Here is a 19542-nt window from a genome sequence, read left to right as displayed (position 1 = left end):
ATTGATACTTGGAAACCTAAGTAAAGTAAGTCCTAAGAGACCTGCTGATCTATGCCACAAAGCCTCATCGTCTTTAGTGGATGGAAAACAAATCTCATTTTATGACAAGAGCTTTAAGTTATGACAAGCCAAGTTATTTAACAACTTTCACTGTTCTGTACAGAAACTGTTCTTAGTGTTTTTCTTTGTGATTTGTGTAAGCTCTTCATTTTAAGAATAGTAATTCTTTTTCCTTTGGTCAAAGTTTAACTAGTTATTTGCCTTTTAATTTTGTGAGTGGTATATTATTACTCATCCGTAGTTCTTTTTCTTTGCGAATTCTTTTGTTGCTTTTATCCTTAAAAGTCTTACCATCCAGAAATGGATTAAGTCTTCCCTTCTATTTCCTTCCAATTTTTATCTTTAATTTGTCTTGAATTTGCTTTGGAATACCAAACCAGAATGTTTAGTGCCTTTGCATATATCTTGGAGCTCCGAGTCCATATTTCCAGCTACCTGGTAGACCATGTGGATAGTCCCTAGGATAGCACCTAGGATAGTCCCCTACATACCAGGCACCCACTTTCCCAAAGGAGAAGACTTGAAGTTGTCTTGCACTCTTCAGTCTTTCTCTCCTCCCACGTTTAATCACCAAGTTTGGTTAATTCTACCCCAACAGTGATAATGCCTCTTTCATCAGCTTTCTAATGCAGATCCCCCTTTTTTGCGAGAGTCTTTGAGCAATCCTTACAGTAGGCTTCAGTTTTTCCCTTTCAGTCCAAAGTTGTCATAAATAAATAAAACACTGATTTTCAAAGTATGGTTCCCTCAATACCTGTCTCAGAATCACCTAGGATGTTGGTTAAAAAGGTAGATTCCCAGGTCACACCTCGACCTACAAATCAATATATCTGGGGGGGGGGGGCAGGGGAAGCTGGTGCTGAGAATCTACAGTTTTAACAAGTACTTCAAGAGATTGCTTTACACGCTTAAGGGGAATCAACGCCCAAGTAAATTAAGTCTCAGTGTCTCTGCATGCCATTCAAGACCCGCACTCCCACACCCCACAGGCTGTTTCTCCAGGCGTGTCTCCCACACCGCTACCCACCCCCCTGGTACTGCAGTTATGCAATGATTCATGGTTTCCCGGACCCACCCTGTGCTTTCCTGCCTCTGTGCCTTTGCTCATGCAGCTCCCAGAGCCTCATGCTCCCCCCCTTACCGCCACTCCTGCTGTAATCCTTTTCCTTAAGAGCACAAATAAAATGCTATTTTAAAAAATAAAGCCTTTTCTAATTTCTCCTATTTGAATCAGTGGCGCCCTCCTCAGTCTTTAGCACTTTATTTTTACTTCATTTTTTTACCTTAATGCTGTCACTATGCATAATTTATTGCTTCCTTAAAAAATTATGAGCCTTCTAAGTGTGAGAACCTTGCCTTTCATTGTCGTTTTGTAGCCATTAAATATATATATATATACACATATATATATATACACACGCACATATAGATAGCAATTAACTGCTCAAGATATGAAATATACCTCATCTTGCATATACTGTTACATAACAGGGTTGGGCTTCACCTCACACATAGAATACATTAACATTGTTACCATTGCTTGTAAATCCTTTTTCAATCTAGCTGCCATTTATCTCTGGCATCATCTTATATTTCTCATTCACTCCCTGGCCATGTTATGCCTGCCTCAGGACCTTTGCATTTGCTATTTTATCTGGAAAACTCCCCATCTCTTCACCAGGCTGGCTGCCTATCTCCTCCCCATCATTCAGGTTTCAGCTCAAATTTCATTCACTGGAAGAAGCCTTCCCTGACCATTATCTAAAACATCTACCCCCTTTCTACCACCACTCCTGTTACTCTCTTTGTATTTCATTCACAGCACTAATCACAGTATTTAATTGTCCTGCTTCCACAGTAGAATGGAAGCTTCGTGAGAGCAGAGACCTTGTGTGTTACCTTTAAGGTTATATATCTTTAGCAAATAGAACACTGCTTGGCACATGGTAAGTGCTCAATAAATATTTGTTGAATGAATCAGTAAGTCTTGGTTTGGTTTGCAATCCAAAGCTTTGTTGTTGTTGTTTTGTTGTTGTTTTTTGTTTGTTTGTTTTTTTGGACAACAGCTGATGTAGTTTCATCAGGGTTCAAATCAGATGGTAGTCTCTGAGGATTTCCGAAGGTAGCACAACAAAGATTTGGATACTGTGATAGCCAGGATTCAGTTCCATCTGAGTGCAGGTTTTCCAAGGTGTTCCCAGGATCCAGGGCACTATTTTACTACCTGTCAGCCTCTACTTCCGGGGTTATTCCTGCTAGCCAATACTAGTCTATTAGTGCTCATTACATTTTTAAAAGCAAGTATAGAAAACTAGAATCCAACCGACTTAGAATCATCAAGCAACCAGAAGTTTTCTTCTGCTTTCCTTGTCTGGGAGAACAATAAAAAGCTACAGAGAATCTTCAAGGAAAGAATATTTTCTTTATTATACATCCTGAAATAGGATGTATTGATTAGAAAGATTTTCAGTAACAGCTCTAAACAAGGGGTTTCTTGTTAATATCTGGTTGAACCACACAATGTAACTAATCATTTCTAATTTCTTCCTATTTCTCTTCATTGGGTAGCCTTATTTTTTAATGCCATATTTTCTTGAAACTGGCTTGAAATTTGTATTAAAAATAATAATAGTTTTTATAGCAATTTATAGTTTTCAAAGTACTATTACTTTCATTCTCTCATTTAATCCTAATAGTCATCTCAGGTGAATTATTATGTTTTGAAGATGAAGAAACTGAGACCCAAAGAAATTGATTGACTTTCCCATGCTAACTGAAAGACCACTACTCAATAAATGCCTCTCAATTTTTTAAATAGCACATTCATTTATCTAATTTTTAGAAGGTAAACATTAAAATTTAATTAAAACACTACTATTAATATCTTTGTAACCAGTCCTTATTAAGAAATAATATCCATAGCATTGGTTAAGATTAGCAGAATTCTGTCACTTATGTGGTTGTATGATTTGGTCATTCTTTATGTTACCAGGCTCAGCTTTGCTTGTCCTTGATTAAAGCATTGTTCGGTGTTAGCTTCTCAGATTTTTACAGAAAGGAAAGATTACAGAACTTGCTTAGAGAAGAGTCACTTTTCACCAAACCCGTTCTAATTTTCCTGCTTGAAGGGATTGGTTAAATTGATCTGAACTGGCTTTTCAGATTGAGCAAGACCTGAAAAAAACACATCATCTAAAATTTCAGATAAGAATGGAAGCCAGGCCCTTCCTGGAAATGGCCAGGAGTGAAACTAAGAAGCCCTGTATTTGGAGAAAACTTGATTAATTATTAAGGACAAAGGACTGGTATAAGGAGGTTATATCTTTCATAGAAGTAGGCTTCTTAAAAATAGTGTTTATATTTCTTCTGCTTTGACATTGTGAAGAAGACTCTTTAATTAGCCACTTTGTCTTAATAAAGCATGTAATTGGCAAAACCTATGAGCATATACTGTATAGGCAGATATCCGATTATGTAGGTGGGTCTTTGTCGAGATATGTGGCTGCTGATAATTAGCATAATATTGTTTATCGTTTGTATAACAGGCATTTATTGAGCCCCTATGTGGTACCAGGCACTGGTACTTGGTGTGTCTGATGATAAAGCATGGAATGGTACAAAGGTTAAAGCAGAAGCAGGCTGTTCAGAGTAAATCTATGCTTTGTGTAATGATCTTGGTCCACTTGAAATTTCCACATTCTTTTTCTAATCAAGTATGCTTTTCTCTACTTTCCCCTTAAATTTGAAGTTACTGACATGATCATCTGTTTTTTCTACTTAATGAAAGAGGTTTTCCTTACTATGTGTGAAAAAAATACTGGAAAAACCCTCACTCCATTGGATTATGTTTCCCTTTAACAATGAGTTAATTATCAACTGGGGGGAAGGGAGGAAGAACCAAGTGAATATATAACAAATTAGATTTGAAAGAGAAATAGCTTTAAATTTGCATCAGATCTGGTAATTCCTTAATTTAAAGGAAAACGATTTAAAATGCAGTTCTAGTGTACACTGCATTTCAGAGTCAACTTAGTTTTGTTAAATCAGCAATTTAAAAAAGAGCATCTTTAATGTCATCTCTGAGAAACTGGTATTGACTACCAAGAACACGAAATCTACTCAAAACCCTAACACCATTCCTCTGCACGAAAAAGTCTAAATCTCTGTCAAGCTATACCTTATCAGGGCCAACTTTTAGGGGTTCTTGGGTAGTTCTTCATGACCTAAAAATTTTAGACCAAGTCAGTTTTTAAATGATGTCATTGGATGTTATTCTTTTTAACTGTCTAAATAAGATACATGAAGATTACCACAATTATGTAAAAAGATAATTTGGATTTCAGAAGTGCAAGAAGATAGGATATTCAAGTGAAGGAAAAAAGTAACAGAAGCCATGTAAGGTAATCGTTATATCATCTTCAATTTTTACAGAGGTGTTGAGAACCCCTAAAAGTTGGCCCTGATAAGGTATAGTTTGACAGAGATTTAGACTTTTTCGTGCAGAGGAATGGTGTTAGGGTTTTTAGTAGATTTCGTGTGCTTGGTAGTCAATACCAGTTTCTCAGAGATGACATTAAAGATGCTCTTTTTTAAATTGCTGATTTAACAAAACTAAGTTGACTCTGAAATGCAGTGTACACTAGAACTGCATTTCTGGTTTATTCTCAGTGCTCGAGATCATTTTGTTTCCATGCCAGCTTCCTAAAAAATGAATAAGAGCTAACATTTATTTAACCTCTCTGGGCCTCAGTTTCTTCATCTGTAAAATGGGACAACACTTTTCTGAATGTGTTACTATGAGGATTAATACTTTTATATACGCAAAACAGTTAAAACAGTATCTGACATATGGTAAACATTCCATACATGTTAGCTATTTTTATTACCACAACCACTATCCATTTATTAAGCACTTATTTTAGCACTGAGCTAAAAGAACATTTTAGAGATGATGAGGCTAAGGCTTACAGTAATTTCCTAATATTACCCAGTAAGTAAGTGGTAGACTGAGGGTATAGGCATGAGCTGAAAGGAACCTGGGGCAGAGTCAACCTAGATATGGAACAGGCTGAGGTACCTGGCCCAGCCTTTGCCATATCTAGTTTTAAGACTCTTAGGAGGCTAAGGACTGGCCCAGACCACCCCCAGACACTGGGAAGATGTGGTTTGCAGTAAGTCGTTCGAGCATTAGGGTCTGTCAGACTGTTTCATATCCTGGTTCTGCCTCTTAATAGCTGTGTGACCTTGAGCAAGCTCTTTAACCTTTCTGAGCTTCGGTTTCTTCCTTTTTAAAATGAGAATAATATTTGTTTCATGGTATCATAGGATTAAGTAAATGAGATCAAATGGAACGAATCACCTTGCATATGACCAGGGCTCCATAAGCCATCCCAGGCTTATGCTAAGGTGGCCCAAACTTTTGCCTGATTCTGACACAGTCCATCTCGATGGTGGGTGATTAGGGTCTGTGCCTGCCTCTCTGCTCTAGCCTAATAACCCTGGAATCAAGCCAAAACTAAACTCCCAAAGCTGTTTTCACATTGGAATCATAGGGGACCCTTTTCAGAAAAATTTAATGTGTGTAGACTCCACGTGAGAGATTCAGATTCCAAAGATGATCCTGCTATTCAGAGCACCCTCTTCACCTGCTCCCGCACAACTGACAGCATTACACTGGCTAGTTAAGGGGAGCCCCTGGAGCGCAACGCCAAACAGTGATTTAAAAAAAAAACAAACATACGTTTAATTTTTCCCCAAACAGTGATTTTAATGCCTGGATTGTCCTATAGTGTCAGTCAGGCTTCTCATAGGGCTGTGCTCTGGTTGGAAGATTAATGAGCAGTCAAAGGGTGGATGCCCTACAAAAGGGAACTCTACAGAAACGAGGATCTCATCTGTATAGTCCAGCAACATTTCTATTTGGAAAGAATATTAATGAGATCTGGATAGGAATCAGACACCAGGAAAGGACAGCTGCTGTGAGAGGCAGTTTGAATTGTACAAGGAGTTACACATGATATTCAGAAGTCCTTGTGCAATTTTAAAAAGTAATTAACTTGTAGAGATAATGAACAATTTATAAATGACATTAAAAAATAAATCTAGTTTCAAAAAGTAAATGTATTGAATGTCCAATACACATTTGAAAATATACTCAACCTTCCCCATGCTTAAAGGAATGAAAACTCAAACAATAATTTACCATTTTTCACATATCTAGCAGATTGGAAAAAACAAGGATTAATAATCCTCAACAGTGGCAAGGATGAGGAGAATAGGCTTTCTCATATAGCTGATGGCTCACATATAAATTGATGCAAAACATACATATAAACTGAAGTAACTTTTTTGGAGGGACATTTGGAGATGTCTATTAAAGTTTTAATGCATAAGCCTTTTGAACTAGAAATGCTGCTTCTAGGAATTACAATAGAGATGCATACGTCCAGGTCAGCAATAGCAGGAGCACATTCATTGCATCTTGTTCTTAAGAAGAACGAATCTAAAACACCTTAATGTTCATTGACAGGGGCCTGATTAAATGTTATAGACAATTTTGGAGTGAAGTAGTAAGTGGTCCTGAAAGGTTGAGGTAGACCTACATGTCCTGATGTGGGAAGATGTCCAAGACGAAATAATAATTGCTGGACAGCACATTAACATAAAATCACTGTTTTTTTAATGTGTTTTTATGCACAATGTGTGTTAACATCTCTGTGCCTCTGTTTTCTTATTTGTATAATAAAATCGGCATCATCATAATACCTACCTCGAGTTGTGAAGATAAAATGCGATAATATATGTAGAATGCTTAGAACAGTGACTGCCACATAGTGGTGTGTGTTTGTCACCGTCACTATCACCATCAACGTCATCATCACATATAGACAATATATGTGAGAGCTTATGCTTCAGACTGTGACAGAGGTTGTCTTTGGGAAGTAGAATGGGCTTGGGGGAAGGGCAGGACAGAGCAGGCAGACACTTCTGTTTCTTATTGTTTATGATGAGCAGGCCCGTCCCTGGACCAATCACTCTGACCGAGGAAGCTAGACAGTAAAGAAAATGACAGCTCTGCTTAGGAGTGCTTTGGAGTACGCTTGAGACCTGCAGAGAGGTTTAGAGTGTGTTTTGAGAACCTGCAGAGAGGTTCTCCAAAGGAAAGGAGGATGGTGAAGAAGGGTGGTGGTGTGAGGAGAAGGAGGGAGGCTGATGGATTCCACCTTGGCTGCCACAGCTCTTTTTAAAAACCATTGACCTAATTAAAGATTTAAAAATTTTACATGTCACGAGAACCTTGTGAAGACCCAACATTTATATCTGAACTATCCTTTTTGCTATTTAGTCACATTTATACTAAAAAAGTGATTTATGTTTAATTTGACTTTTGAATAAAAACTAGAAAAAGTAATTGCTCCAAGTGGCCAAACCAAACATTTAAGAAGAGATAGGTAGTTTTTCTAACAATTTTAAAATAACAATTTCAATATTTTAAAGAGACCGCTAATTTCATTTCAACTAGTGTTACTACCTCCATGATAAAATATTGTAAAAAGAGCCTTATGGCATAGGCCATGTTAAAATAATATGACATGTAAACTAAGCTAAGCTTAAATATGCGTTCTGTTAACTAAACCCTTAGAGTAATGCTTATTGAATGTGTCTTAGACACAGAGACATTCAAAGACTTGACAGGATGGGTTCTGACCTCAAGCAACGTGCCAGGCACTTTTTCACATTTATTGTCTCCTTTTGTTTTTAGAACAATCCTGTAGCATAGGTTTATCATCCTCATTTTACGTGGAAGGAAAGTATAATACTGAGAGGTCGCCAGGTATCGGGTCGGCTCTGGAATCAGAATTGGAATCAGCTGGTGTTTCCATGATCCAGTTCTGCAGCCGAGTAACCATGCTGGAAGAATGGGCAGTGTGGGGGCTGCACTGAGAATGCTCGGGACCTCAGTGATCATCTATCATCTCGTTTATAATTCAAACTATAATTTTTTAAATGCAGCTTTACTGAAATATTCATATACCATACAATTTTCCTATTTAAAATTTGCAATTCAGTGGTTTTTGGTATATTCACAGAGTTATGCAGCCATCATTCACCCCAATCAGTTTTTCAAGATTTTCATCACCTCCCATGAAAAAAACACAAAACCTGCCCGTTAGTCTTAAACCTCCCAGCTTTCCCCCTGACCCCTGGCCAAGTGCTAGGCAACCACCAGTCTTCTTTCTGTTTCTATAGATTTGCTTATTCTGGACACTTCATGTAAGTAGAATCATACAATGTGTGATCTATTATGACAGGTTTCTTTCATTTGGCATAATTTTTCAAAGTTCATCCATGTTTTAGCATGTATCAGTACTTCATCCTTTTCATGGCCAAATAATCGATGTACCTTTATATGTATAGGCCACATTTTGTTTATCCATTCATTAGTTGATGAGCATTTGGAATGTTTCCACTTTTGGTCATTGTGAATAATACTTTATGAACATTCATGTACAAGTTTTTATGTGGACATGTGTTTTCATTTCTCTTGGAGACACACACACACACACACACACACACACACATCTAGGAGTGCAATTGCTGGTCATGCGATCATGATAATTATATGTTTAACCTTTTGAGGAACTGCCAACTATTTTCCAAAGCAACTGCAACATTTTACATTCCCGTCAGCAGTGGATGAGGGTTTCAGTTTCTCTATATCCTCACCAACACTTGTCAAACTATAATTTTTTTAACCACATCCTACAATAAGAAATAGTTTGCATTCTTATCCAGTTTATAAAAACACAAATAACCGAAACAAAAGCTTATAAAAGAATACTTATACTATGTGTGACACACTCTGATGTTTTCTGTTTCGTTCTATTTCATTAGCACAAGCAAATAAACATGCTGGTTCTGACCCACGAAATGGACTTCACACTCACTAATTGTGACCTACACTTAGAAAACTCTAGGCTATTTTAACCCCTTCTTTTTTACACAGGAGGAAATTGAGGCCCTGAGAGATGACTTGTTCAGCATATGATACTGCTAATTAGTGACAGATTAAAGATTAGAACCCAAGCCTGTTGGTTTCCTACGTTAACTTTGACCTCTCAATAAATTATAGTTGCCCTCATATTCAGTAGATAAAAAGAAATTGGAGTTTCTGTCTAGATACCATTTTCTTGCCCTTGTAGATTTCCCTCAAGCAGCATTTTAAATTCAGCAGCAAACCAAACTAGAGGGGAAAAAAAAGAAAGAAAGAAAGAATAAAAAGAACTAACTTGTATTATCATGAGTTATTGGTCTTGCCTTCTGGGCAAAGACGGTCTAGGTGAACCTAGATGATAGGCAACAAATTTATCAGCTCAGAGTCCGGATTCACTTTCATCCGCATCTTAGTCTGCCTTTACAGGGTGGCCATTCCCCTTATACTGCCAAATTTGTATGGCCACATAAAATTTGAAGTGGGCAATCTAAAAATACTTTATGCTGCTGTTTTTTCCATTTTTCTTGGAATACATATGGGTCTTAAACCTTTTCATTTCAGTGTTTTTCAACACGTGATGGAGAAACCTCCGACATTACCGTCACTTCAAGTTTCTTTTTAAAGAAAGTGTGGTTGTCCTGGGCCCTCCTCCAGACCTAATGAATCCAATTGGGGGATGGGACCTGAAAATCAGTATTTTCAACTTTCTAAGTGATTCTTCTATACACTCAAGGTTGTGACCAACTAAATTAAGTTTTATTCCCCCTTTTACTTCTCATCTTAGCTCCCTTTTGGGGTCTAGAATTACTAGTTGGCTTTGTTACCTGAAAAACCAAATAGTTATTTGAAAGAATTAGCATTTATAAGAAAACTGCTGAATTATGCCAACACAGAGAGTTAACTAAAACAATCTGTGTTGATAGGGTTCGGTTTTATTATAGAGTTTAGGGGTAGAGACCATTGTTTGACAGCTAAATCCATTGGTTTCCCATAATTTGGAATCATTTGTCTTGGAATAAACAAACACAGCTCACTGTTTTGTTTCATTTTCTTTTCCCCAAAAGGACTAGGCTATAAATTGAGCTCAATCCAAGAAACGATTTCAGATACCCGGTATTCCTTCCTTTATTTAACAAATACTTGAGTGCCCACTATGTGCCAGGCACTGTTCTGAGGGTTAAAACACAGTGTGACTAAAAAAAAACACAAAACCAAAACCAACTCCATCAGTGTTAGGGGTAGGTTTAGTATTTTAGGAACTTAAGAGGAACCTCCTAGTCCAGGCTTGGGGGTTCAAGGGGAGCACCAGGAGGAAAGTGTCATCTAAGCTGGGACCTGTAGCGTAAGGCCAGGGAACGTCTTAGACAGAGTAAAGATCATGTACAGAGAAAAGCCAGGGATCAACAGAAATAAGTTAGGCCTACCTAAAGACGTGAGAAAAAGTTTATACAAAGTCCACATGTGAAAGAAAATAAAGGGTGGGTGTGAAATAATACTTACTGATTAATAACAATAAGAGTAAAGATTTATTGAGCATTTATTAGGTGCTAGGTAGTAGAGTACATACTTGACATTTGGGAACTTGTTTTAATTCTCAAAAAAAAAAAAAAAAATGCTATGGGGTAGGTTCTATCCCCCAAATTTACAGATGAGGAAACAGAGTATAGTAACTTGCCCAAGATCATACAACTAGTGAGTGGGGTGAGATGTGAACAGCTAGATTCAAACTCCATGGCCTATGGTCCTAGGCTCTATGCCATTCTCTCTCTACTGTGTGTCACATGTTACACATTTTACATAGAAGTTTTGATGAACTATGGTAGGTGATGGTATATTACTCAGAGAGGTTAATAAATTGTCTATAATCAGCAGTTGGAAAGAGGCTGAGTGAGTCCTCTTTTTCACCTAAAATCTTGTGCACATTTTGTTGTATCATGCTATTTTTTATATTTTGTTTGATATAAGGAAAACTTCGTATGCTAGCTCATCTTTTGAGAAAAATTATTTGTGGTTATATAAACTTATTTTGAGAGGTAGAGGTAAGCGAGGATGATACATCTGCCTTGGGCTGTGTGATGTTGTATCTTTATGGGACATAGGAAGCTACGCAGAATGCAGTGGAAATCCTAGGATTGAAGTCAGGAAGCTTAGGGCTCATGATACAGCTTTGGAAATGATCTGGTGCCAGTGACCTTTGATGACATGAGAGTAGCTGAGCTCACCCAGAAAAAGGAGAGAAACTGAGCCTTGAGTGTCAGGGGTGACCCTTGAGTTCCTAATATCTAGGAAGAGGGATGAGTGGAGGGGGAGAGAAGGGATTCAGTGAGGAAACTGAAAATGGTTTCAAAGATAGGAAAGTAATCAGAAGGGTAGCATTTAAGAAAAAGCAAGGGAAAATACAATTTCAAAACTGAGGAACTAATCAACAATCCAAAGGACAGCAAAGACTGATAAAAACTGAGACATGGTTCTTAGATTGGACAGTAAGAGATGTACAAAAAATAATTGCAGGGATGGTAGCACTAGGAGCGAGATCCAGGGAGCAGAGGGATGAATGGAAAATGAGGAAGTGGAAACAATGAGGGCCTGGAGACTAAGGTTTGGCTATAAAGGTAGGAGCAAGGTGAGATGTTAGTTTGGGCGGGAAAGGCTTAAGAGAAAAAAAGAGTTCTTTATTTTATCCATATATACAAATTTCAGATATGTACACACACACACACACACACACACACACACACACACACACACACACACACCAGAAATGTGAGCATGTTTTTAGGACAAAGTCAGAATTGGAGGTGAAATGAGGCTCTGAGAAGATAGCATGTTTCCCCAAAACTAAGACCTAGCTGGATAATCAGCTCTAATGCATCGTTAGGAGCAAAAATTAATATAAGATCCGGTCTTACTATAAATTAATATAGTCTTACTAAAAATTAATATAAGACCCTGTATTTACTATAATACAAGACTGAGTCATATAATGTATAACATAACATAATAATATAATATAATATAATACCGGGTCTTATATTAATTTTTGCTCCAAAAGATGCATTAGAGCTGATGGTCTGGCTAGATCTTATTTTCGGGGAAACACGGTAGAAGGGAAAGATCAGGAGCTCAGACTGTCATGACAGTTATTTTTCCCCTGACATAGGTGAGGTGGCGTAAAGGATGATACTATCTGAGGGAACTTTCTTTTCTTCCTTTATCTCTGGATAAAGGTGGTAAAGTGTGAATCACTAAGGGTAAATATGAAAGTTGCTGATTCTTTGGCAAGCAGTTTCCAGAAGTGAAACTGCTTTTCATTACGTGTGCAGCCCCTTTTTCATTACTCTTGCTCTGGATCTTAGTGTTTTTTAAAAACAAAATATCCTTAAAATAAGATTTTAAAAAAAGAAACAATGTTATTGAAATGAATCTGTGCTGATGCAAACATCTACATCCTTGTTGGCCCCTGGGATTTTGGTCATTGTTACAATTTTCCTATTGTCTAGGACACATGTTTTTATAGAGACTTGGCTAATGGTCTTCCAAGAACAGTAACAATGATTATTTACAGACTTGTCTGTCACCATGTTGCTGAATAATAGAGTACTGAGCTTTTTATGTATAGTTTTTGAAATTATTTAATGGTTCCTTTTTTTGTCATATCACTTGTGTTTATCTCAGAGTTTGAATAAGCTAAAATGACTAATTCAGTTCTGAAATATGTCATGTACTTTCTTGACCACTAGTTTTGGATTATACAATAAGCATCGATTTTTGTACTGATAGTGTTTTGGATAAAATGTAAACCTTCACAGCAATTTCATTCAAGACAAATTTCTATTTCTATTTAGAAAGCAATACACTAGATGCTGGGAGGGCAAAAGGCAAAGGAGATCTGTCCCTTGACCTCAAGACTTTTCCATTGAGTAGGATTGATGAGATTCTGATAAGACAGAGGAAGTGGCCTATACTGATTGGGAATAGGGCTAGGTCAGTTCAAGAAAGGGTTCTTTAAGGAAGGAATCTTTCCCTTGAGTCTTGAAAGGTGAATAGGTTAAAGAAGGGATAGCATTCCAGCTGGAATGAAAAAAAAATGTGGTGTGTCAAGGGAGTAGATACCGGTAATGGCATAATTGTGGAGATTCTGGATTTCTTTTCATGTCAAAATTCTATGGAATTAGGCTTCTCACTATCAGAGAAAGAAATAAATAAAAGGGAATATGTACTAGAATGAATCTTGGGATGCTAGATTGGAGTCAGAAGTATCACTATGAATTTATAGTTTAGATAAATATAGATAGATGGGTAGATATAGAAATAAATATAAAAATATAGATATGTGTATATACATGGGTTAATGTTCCTACATAAATTTTAGGAGAGCCTAGAAGCAGTGACATTTTAGTAGGAATGAGCACACCAGTGTCCAGATCTTTGTTTCTCCAGTGAAAGGAATCAGGGCTCCTTGATTCCTGGGCTGGGGCAGGGGAAATACAAGATAAATATGGAACATCTTATAGTGCTAGAAAGTGAGAAAATGCTTTAAAAAAATTGGTGGCCTGTTGAAAGGACGTGGGAGCCAAACTGAAAGAGCTTCAAATGGCCAAAGCTGGAACAATTTGAACATAAATAAAATAAAATAAAATAACCCAGGGAGTAAAATAAATATCCATGAGTCTATACTAATATAAATGAAATGATTGAATTAATAAATCAATGAAGGATAAAGGTCAATTATTCCTTACAGAAGGAGTCCAATTAAAAAATGTAGAAGGAAGGAGAGCAATAGAAAACCACAGTAATAATGGCTGAAGGCAAGATCCACTCATGAATGCTAAAATTAGTGAATAAAAGTTGGAGGAGCAGGAGAAGACTATCTCCCCCCAAATATTTATGAATCATAGGGAAAAATAAATAGTGACTGTACAGTGGGAAAACCTGCGAGATACCACCTTCACCAAGTAAGTGATCGAGGTCAGCATCACCAGTAATGAGATCTCTATGATGTCAGACCATTAAGTTCGAGAACTTGTTGCAACGATGTTGCTAACCTTTTTTGGTATCAGAGGGATTGTTCATTATGAATTTGCACCAACTGGACAACCAGTTAACCAAGTTTAGTATTTGGAAGAGCTGAAAAAGCTACGTGAGAAAGTTAGACGACCTGCACTTTTTGCCCACAGTTCATGGCTCTTGCATCACGACAATGCACCAGCTCACACGGCACTGTCTGTGAAGGAGTTTTTAGCCAGTAAACAAATAACTTGGAACACCCTCCCTACTCACCTGATCTGGCCCCCAATGACTTCTTTCTTTACCCGAAGATAAAGGAAATATTGAAAGGAAGACGTTTTGGTGACATTCAGGACATCAAGGGTAATACGACGACAGCTCTGATGGCCGTTCCAGAAAAAGAGTTCCAAAATTGCTTTGAAAGGTGGACTAGGTGCTAGCGTTGGTGCATAGCTTCCCAAGGGGAGTGCTTCAGAGGTGACCATAGTGACATTCAGCAATGAGGTATGTAGCACATTTTCTAGGATGAGTTCGCGAACTTAATTATCCGACCTCGTACATCACATACCCTCTGCTATGATGCCGTGAGGAACGCACATCAGCTCTGCAGTATACCTCCCAAAATTCTATAACTTCAATCTAATCTGAGAAAACATCATATTTAAAAAAAAAAAAAATTTTTTTTTTGAGCATTACAAGTTGTTCCAAGCTCATCTTCTATTTGCCCTGCACCAGCTCTGAAACCAGCCATTTCTCCAAAGAGCCCTGGTTCTTTATATTGAAGAAACTAAGAAACCGAAATTGAGAGACATTCTGCATAATGTCTGACCAGTATTCTTCATAAATGTCAAGGTCCTGAAAGGCAAGGAAAAACAGAACTGTCATGAACTGGAGGAGACTTAAGGAGACATGACAACTAAATGCAGTGTAGGATCCTGGAACAGAAAAAAGACATTAGTGGAAAAACTGCTAGGATTTAAATAAAGTCTGTCGTTTAGTTAATAGTATTATACCAGGGATTATTTCTTAATTTTGATAATGGTATTGTCATGTAAGGTAAAGCTAGGTGAAAAGTATATGGGAACTTTTGTACTATCTTTGCAACTCTGTAAATCTAAAATTACTTCAAGATAAAAGGTTAAAAAATGGCTATTAACGTCCAAAATTTTTTTCAAGTATGTGAATTCAATCACAATTTTTTTATACAAAGATATACCCTTATAAATAAATGTAGTTTGTATTCTGAAAAAACTTTATGTGGGCACATATTGCATGTTGCTTTTATTTAAAAATTCCCTTCGCACCTTAAAGTTTTTTAGGTTTTTTTTATTTTTTCTTTTAATTAGTTACTCCCTTTAACTTGTTGAATTAAAGTTATTGGTTTAAAAAAAGAGCTTTAAAACTACCATTTATTTCTAAAAATTAATATCCTCTCTCTATTTGTATTTTTTATTTTTTTTTAAATAACTTTTTCTCGTAACAAGTGAGTTTGTACAGTTGACCCTTGAACAGCACAGGAGTTAGAGTTGAACCTCCGCACCCCTGTGTAGTCTAAAATCTGCATACAAGTTTGGGCTTCCCCAAAACTTAACTATTAATAGTCTACTGTTGGCTGGAAAGCTTACCAATAACATAAACAGTCAACATATGTTATGTATGTTATATGTATCATATACTGTATTCTTACAATAAAGTAAGCTAGAGAAGAGGTAATACATTTATAGTATGTTAAGCCATATTTAGGCCAGGAGTAGAAACCTTATCTTAAAAGCCATCTTGTCTTGATCCTGTCTTGCTTTATCTCCTAGGGGCCTGTGACCAGTGGTTCTGGGTGGGTGGGCCTGAGTGAAACCCCCTGAAGCATTGAGGGGGGAACAGCTTGGTTTACCCCCTTCTATAAAACTCCATACCCCTCTTTGCAGATGGAAAAGAGGTTATCTTTTTCCTCTGCTCCAGCCTGACCTCCCACAGCTCAAACACGCCCAATAAATTCTAATAGAACAATCTTGGTCTCCTGCAACTCATTCCTCCAGCCATGCGTACCATAGTATTTATTGAAAAAAATGTGCATGTTAAATGGACCCACAAAGTTCAAACCCATATTGTTCAAGGGTCAACTGTACTTGTTCTCTTTAATTTTTTGAGGCCATATTCAGGCAACTATGCCTCTTGCACACATAGCCATCTCAGGAGTATAAAAAGAAAAAAATGGAGGGCGGGGGATGAGTGAGATTGGATTTATAGAAACAGGATTTAGGAATTTATTAATGGCAGCTCATTTGCTTTTTTTGTCTCAGCCTGGTTTCTGGGAGCCAATTCACTTGGTCAGGTAAGTTAAGTCTAGGTTAGAGTAGGTTTAAGTTTCACTGTTAGAATAGGTTTCCTGGAGTGGCTACACACCTCACCCTAAGCAATAGTTTGAGGAAGCAGATACCTGGGGCTAAATATCCCAGTGAGTCATTGCCCAACCCTTAAACTTTCAAGGACCTTTGTTCAGAGATCTTTATCTCCAGGCTGCAACTCACCCATAGGAGCTACCTGGTATGACAAACACTTTGAATGGCGTGTTAGAACTCTGGCTCTCATACTAACGAGCTGGTGAGTTTGGGAAATTATTGGACCTTTATATGCCTCAGTTCTTTTACTATAAAAAGGGAGTTTGATTACTTATTTCTAAACTGCTCTCATTGTAAAAATGCCAAGTGTATTTAAAGCTGAAGACATCTTCCTTCTTAGCAAATGATTTCCTTTTCTATGTATCCCCTTTTTATTTGATAGACCTCATAGTCTCTGAGGCTAAAAATCTTAGTTATTTTTAGTTTTCTTGCTTTTTTAAAAAAAATATTTTATTGGGGAAGGAGAACAGGACTTTATTGGGGAACAGTGCATACTTCCAGGACTTTTTTTCCAAGTCAAGTTGTTGTCCTTTCAGTCTTAGTTGTGGAGGGCGCAGCTCAGCTCCACGTCCAGTTGCCGTTGCTAGTTGCAGAGGGCACAGCCCACCATCCCTTGGAGGGAGTTGAACTGGCAACCTAGTGGTTGAGAGGACACGCTCCAACCAACTGAGCCATCTGGGAGGCAGCTCAGCTCAAGGTGCCGTGTTCAATCTTAGTCGCAGGAGGCGGAGCCCACCATCCCTTGTGGGACTCGAGGAATTGAACTGGCAACTTTGTGGTTGAGAGCCCACTGGCCCATGTGGGAATCGAACCGGCAGCCTTCAGAGTTAGGAGCATGGAGCTCCAACCACCTGAGCCACCGGGCCACCGGGCCAGCCCCAAAATCTTAGTTATTTTTGTTATATCCATTTCCTTTAACTCTTGCACACAACTGTCAACCATTCCAGCAGTTCTTCCCTTAGGGTTGAAGTGGTAGTAAAATGTAGGCAACCTAAGAGTTTGGGTTTGGAGTCTTGTCAGCCAGCATAAGAAATGTCCAAACCTGTAGAGAATTTTTATGAGATTATTTGAGACAAACTGACAACAATTGCCAGGAAGCAGGATCTTAAATGCTCCGGAAATAACAGTTTTGCAGTTTCTTTTATGCGTTTGGAATTAAGGAGGAACCTAAGGAAGATTACATGAAGGTGGGAGAAAGCAAGGTGGGTGGTTGGATTACAGGATAGTTAAGATTCTGTGCAATCTGAGGGTGGTTACACCTTGGAGGGGTATTGCTGCTGGCATTTCAAAGGTGGGTTAACCTAGATGCACAAGAACAATGAACAGGTTTGCTTTAAAACCTTTCACTAAAGAAGTTATAGGCCTGGGGCGCAATTACACACCGTGAGCTGCCCAGTTAGGAATTTATGATCAGATCACCCTGTGAGATTACTTTCCACAGAACCCTGTTTTTATGCACACTGAAACACTGGGTTCTGCCTGGAACATATATATGAGCTATGTGACCTTAGGCAAATTACTCAACCTCAATGAACCACATTTTTTAAAATGGAAATAATACTGGTCTATCTTTAGGGTTGTGTAAGGATTGAGTTAGTGCTTAATAAGTGATAACTACTGTTCTATTTTGTGTACGGTAGTGCATGGGTTGGATCTTAAAAGTCCACAGGGCCTCTGGAAAAAATATTCAACAATATTATAGCAGCGCAGATTGAATATCTCCTTTTGGGTTGATCTTTCCAGGTGTTGGTACATGCCTTTTTCACTGTTAACAAGATTTCTAGAATTAAGGAAATTGTTCTAAAGTCTGAGTTTGGGACTCTCATTTGAGAAAGAGAGCAGGTAAATGGAGGGAAATATCACTTTAATACAAGCCTATGAAAGCCGAAAGTGTCACAATGGAGAGTATTTCAAGTGGACCCAAGGTAACTTTTAAGTATCTCTGAATGAACAAATGATTATTTCTGATGCTCATCATTCTGGGAAGATATTTTCCACTATGTCTTACTGAAAGATAGTTTGTATGAGCTTGTAGCTAGGGGGTTCAGGGATTTTGCTACCCAATTTTCTATCTTGGTTAAAAGTGGTGATTTTAATCGTGATTCATTACTTGTAGTAGAAAGAAAATTGACTTTGGAATAAAAAAAGAATATGAATTTGAATCCTAGCCCTGCTACTTTATAGCTAAATGATCACTGTAAAGTTATTTAACTCTCTGAATCTCGGTTTCTTCATCACATATTTATATATAAAGTAATAATCTTTTAAAGTGGTTGTGAGGATTGAGATATATACTTTGCATATGTTGATGTTTTAAAATGTTCATTTCCTTCCAAGAGTCTAATTTTTAACCGTAGCCTTGCATTTTTAGCTTCCTGTTGTGTCGGTAGGATTTTTATTGCTGATGTGTGTGTCTCAACACACGTACAGCAAAAACTCATCATTCTCCCTCTTCTTCCTATATTTACTCTCTGGTAATGGCATCAACATTCAACATTATTCAAGACTGATGATGCCAGCTTTGATTCCTTCTTTTACCCGTAAAGCCCATTTTATTCTAAGAACTGTCAGTTCTCGCCATCTTTCTACTCCCACCTGCATTCATTTAAACCTTGATACCTCTCACTTAGCTTTAGGATCTTCTTTTTTTTTTTTAATTAAATTTATTGGGGTGACAATTGTTAGTAAATTTACATAGATTTCAGGTGTACAATTCTGTAATACATCATCTATAAATCCCATTGTGTGTTCACCACCCAGAGTCAGTTCTCCTTCCATCACCATATATTTGATCCCCCTTACCCTCATCACCCACCCCCCACCCCAGGATCTTCTTGATAGTAATTTAGACTCCAATCTTTTCCCCTTTTATCAAGTTACACACTGCTGCAGAATCATCTTTTAAAATATGGCTCTTATTGTGTTACTTGCTTTTACAGAAACTTTTTGTGTTCCACCAGAGAAACTGTGGGTAATCCACTACAGAGTTCTTTTTTTTTTTTTTTTTTTTTTTTTTTACAAATGCACATATTGAGGCTCAGGGGAAATTATTTTTTCATTTGCCATAAAAGTCTCACGTGTACT

At 37.6% G+C, this 19542-nt stretch overlaps 1 protein-coding gene across 3 annotated transcripts in view; it reads left to right on the top strand.

Annotated features, from left to right (window-relative positions):
- Positions 1 to 19542, top strand: part of LIMA1 (LIM domain and actin binding 1) — a 79340-nt gene that overhangs the window by 5379 nt on the left and 54419 nt on the right. The window lies entirely within an intron of this gene.

This window comes from Rhinolophus hipposideros (assembly GCF_964194185.1).
Source record: "Rhinolophus hipposideros genome assembly, chromosome: 9".
In the NCBI taxonomy this organism is placed as follows: domain Eukaryota; kingdom Metazoa; phylum Chordata; class Mammalia; order Chiroptera; family Rhinolophidae; genus Rhinolophus; species Rhinolophus hipposideros.
Note: the sequence above shows the minus strand (reverse complement) of the source record. Positions and strands in the feature narration are given on the sequence as shown.